Raw genomic sequence first — 6,153 nt, 5'->3', positions numbered from 1 at the left:
TGATTTAGATTTTTTTTTTTTTTTTTTTTTTGGTACCAGGGATCGAACTCAGGTCCTTGCGCTTGCGAAGCAGGCCACTGAACCACTGAGCTAAATCCCCAGCCCTGATTTAGATGTCTTTGCACTATGCTGTTCACTGCCTCAGCGACTGAGCCCTGGTACACCCTGTTGCCCCAGTGCCCACTTCACTCATTTGCCTGAGCATTTACACCATCTTGGTTACAGCCCATGAAACCTGAGAAATTTCTAAGCTCATGCAGTTTCACACACCTCTCATATTGAGGCCAGTGGCTCTGAGAGCTGAAGGGACTGGCTTGCCCATAAATGCAGAGCTGGTCAGACACAGCTAGGTCTACTGGAAGGGTCCTCTCCTGTCCTACTATGCTGCTTGCATTGCACTGACAGTATCAGCTGCTGCCTCCCTATCTTATAATACTTCCAAAGTTATGCCAGGAAGAGACCAGAACAGAGTTTTTACTTCCGACAGCATTTAGTCAATTCTTCCTTGACAAGTGTGACACAAAGTAAAAGGCATGGAATTCCTGAGACAGCTCCTCTCGCTTTCAGGTCATATGCACAGGGGACTCTAAGCCTATCACTTATGATACTTCTCTGAACTCTTGCAGCAAGTGCACCTACAAACTTCCCAGCTTTTCCTACATGCCCTTTCATGTAATCTATCCTACATGCCCTTTCATGTAATCTATACACATTGATGAAACTCAAAAAATTAATTCAGGATTCCTTCTAAACTGAATTTAGAATTGCTAGAAACTTTAAGAATCTAGAAGATGATGGCAGAAAACTTCTGGAAAAAGAAAGACTAAAAGAGTTTAGACAGCTGAATTTTTGTCATTGCCATCCAATCTGAGGTATGACTTTATTAGAAAAGAGCAGCGTTGGGCTGGGGATTTAGCTCAGTGGTGCCACCACCTGCCTCACAAGCACAAGGTCTTGAGTTCAATCCCTGGTTAAAAAAAAAAAAAAAGAAAGAAAGCAAGCAGGCTCCTTCTTCCAAGCTTGTCAAAAAAGAGCAAATTTCCTCAGTGGAGCCCTAGGAGAGTTGCTGTGTACTGTTGTTCTTATTGTACACTGCACAATTCCAAAGGGCACCATTCACACTGCCATCTATGTGAATGATGCCAAAAGGTTCCTTCTGGCAGGAACCCACTATGCAGTTTGCAGTCCTGGCACTGTACAGGGCACAGTCTGTGTGGCCATATGCTGAGGACCTGACTGACACTCCTGATGTGACTTTTCTCTGATAAAGAGACTGTCCCCGCGTTGCACTTAGGGTTGCTTCATTTATCAATGCCTACAAATTGTTCAGGGTGGTCTTCATTGCAAACTTAAATTCACCAAATTTCTGTAAGCTTAGTTGTGTTATCAAGCCACGTGTTCTGTTTCAGGTTTGGAAAAGAGGACACAGGAACTATCTTTTCAGTGCCGCGGGGCCTAGGTTCCACCATTTCATTTTTATTCAGAAAAATGTAAGAAATAAATACAATCTCATGGTTTGCTAGAGAATAAAAACCTTTAAGATGAATATGTGGTTTTTTTTTTTTTTCCAGTACCGGGGATCACTCAGGACCTTGCCCATGCAACTCAGGCAAGGTGCCACTGAGATAAATCCCTGGCTGAACATGTGTTTTAAAAAGAATTTTTTTCAGTATAGCTTTGTCAATGAAAAGAAATCACTTTAGGTATACATAGGGTCCATCTCCAAAATATCTACACATAGACACTAGTAAGTTAACATCAATCTAGTATCTCTGAGAAATAAAGGAGAAATACCACTCACTCAAAAATAGCCCACCTACCTAATAGAAGTAGATGCTGATTTTGAATAAATAGAAGGATCAATTTTGTTTCTTTCAAAAAATGATGGTGAAGAAAGGATTCGGAGACATGTTCATACTATATTTCTCATGGCTTCTACGATGAAATCTATAGGTTCTTTAGGCTGGATGAAGTCTTTTATTCATCCACATACACAAGCATTCAGTTAATTCTTAATATTTGCCAAAACACCACGATCATGCAGTCCAGCCCTTTCATGAAAAAACTGGTCATAAAGTTGGTTAGAGACAGGGCTGAGAACAAGGCCCAGATGTTCCATATCCAGGACACTCCACCCCACAATGCTGTTAAATATTCCCACATAGTTATATGCAGGTGATAAAATGCCAGAGCATCTGTGTACAGCATGTGACTTGCATGTAATTTATGTAATAAAGATGAAGTACAAACCCTTTGCCAGCCATTTCTTTATTACTATAAATGTCCCAGTGTAAAGAAGGTTCAGTGTCAGGGCTAATAATTTCAAATTTAGTTTGGGAATTTTGCGAATAAATCTTTCCCTACCTATTCATACTCCTTATGACTCATACATTTTTATCACATCCTTTCTCAAATGTTTCCTGCACAGATTAAAATGCTATAAATAGCACTGGTCTGAGGAACACATCTTCTTATCCTTAGCCTTTGCAAATGAATCCAGTCTTCCATCCAGAGTAAAAAATGAATGCCCCAACCTCATGGTGGCCTCCGTAAAAGATTTGAGGGAGAACTGAACTCATGTAGTTCTTAATGTAGAATTCATTCTGAAGAGTCTATACTCTTTCTTTACACCATTAAACCTCCCACTGTGCTGAGTATTGCTGAATTTGGTGGCATTTGAGGAGGTCAAACACGTGAGCAGAGAGCAGCTGTTCTTGCCAGCTGCCTTCCTCTCCATATAGACATAAATACGCTCAAGAAGCTTCTGCTAAGCAGGGGACTGAGACCTAGTTTGGGGTTACTGCAAGGAGACCCTTTCTAACATTTTTGACTGGTAAACTCATCCACATGCTAGAGAATTAAGGGATATCAAGCTTTTAGCTGAATGACTAAGAACAAGAATTCTGAACTCAAACAAACCAGGTACACACCCTAGCTCTTCATCTACCTACCAATGATTTTTGACAATGGCCAAGTGTCTTAGTCACTTTCCTCCTCACTGGGACAAAATACCCAACATCTAGAACTTAAAGGAGGAGAGGTTTACTTTGACTCACCTGTCTTAGTCCGTAGTCTGCTGGCAGGAAGGCATGGTGGAGGGATGTGGCAGAGGAGAGTTGCTCAGGGCAAGGTGGATAGGTAGCTGAGGGCGAAGGGAGGAGCTGGGAAGGGAGATAAACCCTTTCAGACCATGTGCTCAGTAACTCACCTCTTCTGACCTCACCTAATAAGTCAACGATAAACCTCCATAATCCAATCACCTTTCAAAGCCCCACCTATGAGTGCGTGGGGCCCTAGGGTGACATAATATCAGCAAGTTATTTAATCTTACTGTCCAAGGCCAACTCACTTGCAAATGGGGACTTAAATAGTTTCTTCTCAGGCTTTTTGAGAGCTGAGTTAGATAGAATTATTAATAATTCCAGCAACACACGTTTATTAACCTCCTATTGCATTCATAGCCTTACCCTTCAGGGAATTTAAAGTTGTTTTTGTTTTATTTTTTACACTAGAAGCCCTGACTCATTTAAGGGTTATAAAGTTAACATGGTAAGGTGCGACCTGATTTTAAATAAATTGTTTTATAGCCTTTTTCAGCTCCGTGTATATATGAGGCCTGGGTCTTAATATAAAATGTACTTCCTACTGTGAGTCTAGCACAGAAGATAAATGATTAAACATCAGCCTTAATAAAGTCTGTATAATAACTGCAGTGTCATGGGCTCATGGGGAGGTCCTCTGAGGAGGAGGTGGGACAGACAATTGTCCAAGCCTTTCAGGAGGAAGTGAAATTTAAGCTGAGATCTAAAGGATGAGTAAAATTTTGCCAAAGGTGTGGTAGGAAGCAGGTCTTTCAGGGCAATGAGGAGCTCTGTGGGGTTTTAACCAATCAAGGGAGAGAGAGACTTGCTCATATTTGCAGTGTAAGGAAGGCCAGTATGGCTGCATGAGGAGAGTGGACAGGCAGTAAATTTAGAGGACAGCAGTCTAGACTAGGGTGAAGTAGTGGACTTCAGGAGGGACTGTGTTTAAGTAGAAGTGACTGTATACTTGGTGACTGATGAGGGAAAGTGCTAGAATGGGAGAGCTTTGGGAAGATTCTGACTTGTCCCACACCTCTGATGTCTAATTTACTAAGAACCTAAGTCTGTTAACTCTAAACTCTAACTGAAGGAAACTTCTGTGAACAGGAAGACAGGGCCTTTCAATTCCTTCGTAAATCATCTCTTCATCCTGCTGGATGTAGCTGCAGACGGTTGCCGGCCTAGGAATTGGCAGGGACTCCTGTTCCAAAGTAGGCGTGTTCTTGGCAAAAGATGGAAGCCTGGCAACAGGATGGAAACTGGGCTAGCCAAGCACCTTGCATGAAGAGAAAGAAGAGAAGAAGGAAGCTGGGTGCTTTCCCATGTGATCCAGAATATCTGGACAGAAAATAATACAGAAGTACAGATAACTCAAAGATGTTTATATTGTCTTTGAAATGCCGTGCATGTTTGGCAAGGAACTTACCTTGCCAAATGTTTTTCTTAGGCCATACTTTGCATTTCCTGAACACAGACCAGCTGGACAGCAGGGGATAAGCGTAGGCCTGAGGGAAAGTGTGGGTGGGGGGCTGGGGAGCCCCTAATATTTCAAAATTGAGCTGACACTACAAGTCTCCCTTGTCATTTCAGTTGATCCATATTTATTTGTCTACAGGTAACATGCCATAGACCAGGATGCTTTTACCGACCTAAGCCTTGCCAGGTCACATGGTAACTTGAAAAAGCAGCCATCTGGTTCCCAGCACACAATGAGGTCTCCCACCCACACCCCGACTGCTCCACAGGCCCACCTTTACACACCAGGGTGGCAGCCAGGGCCCCAGAGCAGTTTCAAAACGAAACTATTTGGAGTACAAGGCAGGCTGTTTACAGACGTTAGTGTCAAATATATATTTTAAGTCGTAATCAGTCCTTTTGACAGACAAGCGGGCCAGATCAAAAGGCCCTTTTCCTGTTATTTATAAGGACAAGTTAAAAGGTTATCCTAAATTTCCGGCCTCAGACCCACCTAAGAAAGAAGGAAGCAGGCCTCACAGAAATCACTAAATGGAAGGATCTCAGCATCCAAATCCCCAGTAGACTGGAGAAAAATAGGGTGGCAGCCACTCCCTACTGAAGAATCCCAAGTATTCCCGTTCCTCCATCTGGACTGTGCCAATCCCGGGCAAGAGCCTGGTGAGGGCTAGATTTTCACCAGAATAATTAGTAACAGACCTGAATCTGGAAGTTCAGGGAACTTGGTTTTCCTTAATTCCTTGTAGAGCTAAGAGTTCTTTTAACAGTATCACCACAGAAAGGAGGGCAGTTCCTGATTTCCCAGCTTTTACAAGTAGGAATTCGTTCACAAAAACATTAATCCTTAAAGGTACTGTGACCCACGTACATTTTGCAAGTGCTGGTGTCTTTCACTTCATCAAACCTTTTCCTACTGAAAGAACTGCTGAACTCAGGGAACCAGATGTGTTTCCTGAAAAATTCAAGGAAGCAAAGGCTTTAGGTGTGCCAGGGGGACTATCACCTCCTCACCTTCTTCAGGATTTCCTTGATAGCAGTGTGAGGGGATCTTTGGAGACCCCAAGACTTGAGAACACTCGTGCCAAGCCTGCCCCATCCCCGCGCACTTTTCACCCTCATCCTTCCAGTCCTCAGACACACACCTCGCCGAGGCCATCCTCAGCTAGCGGTCAGGAACGGGAAGGAAACGTGAGCTGAAGCAACAGGTTCCACCCACAAGCTGAACTTGGAGGGGGCGAGGGCAGCGGGCGGAGAGGCGGCGGCTAAGAGGAAGGTGGATGGGAAAGGCTGGGGTCAGACCACCGAGCTCACACAGCTTGTGGGTTTGCGGGGCGGGGGATCCTTCCCAGGCCCTCTCGGGGACTTCCGAGTGGATTAGCAGGCGCCAGGTCCCCGCTTCCGAAGGTCTGGAGGCTTCCGCCGCCGGGTAACGAGCCCGGCGGAGGCCTTGAGGGCCCAACGAACCGAGTGTCAGGGGGTGAAAATGCACCCTTCTCTTCTCCCAGGTCGCCCCTGACGCCACATGTCCGCCTCCCTCCGGCCTCTTCCCACCTGGCCTCCCGCTCCAGCCTGCGCCGGCCCCGCAGCCTCTGGG

General features: G+C 44.6%; 1 protein-coding gene and 1 long non-coding RNA gene across 3 annotated transcripts in view; one reads left to right on the top strand and one right to left on the bottom strand.

Annotated features, from left to right (window-relative positions):
• LOC117284495 overlaps positions 1–6,094 on the bottom strand; it is a 27,096-nt gene extending 21,002 nt beyond the window's left edge. Inside the window, exons 1-3 of one of the 2 annotated variants that reach the window (XR_004515592.1) lie at positions 5,702–6,094; positions 5,428–5,511; positions 3,057–3,161 (exon numbers count right to left, since the gene is read on the bottom strand). This is a non-coding gene — a long non-coding RNA (uncharacterized LOC117284495). Of the gene's footprint in view, positions 1–3,056; positions 3,162–5,427 lie in introns of both variants that reach the window. The other variant, XR_004515591.1, reaches the window with a different exon arrangement.
• The window catches only part of LOC104861674 (IQCJ-SCHIP1 readthrough transcript protein), a 571,872-nt gene that overhangs the window by 442,100 nt on the left and 123,619 nt on the right, over positions 1–6,153 (top strand). The window lies entirely within an intron of this gene.

Source organism: Fukomys damarensis, unplaced genomic scaffold, assembly GCF_012274545.1.
Source record: "Fukomys damarensis isolate Sample0158 unplaced genomic scaffold, DMR_v1.0_HiC HiC_scaffold_37, whole genome shotgun sequence".
In the NCBI taxonomy this organism is placed as follows: domain Eukaryota; kingdom Metazoa; phylum Chordata; class Mammalia; order Rodentia; family Bathyergidae; genus Fukomys; species Fukomys damarensis.
The sequence above is the reverse complement of the archived record's forward strand: the minus strand, read 5'-3'. Positions and strand labels throughout refer to the sequence as shown.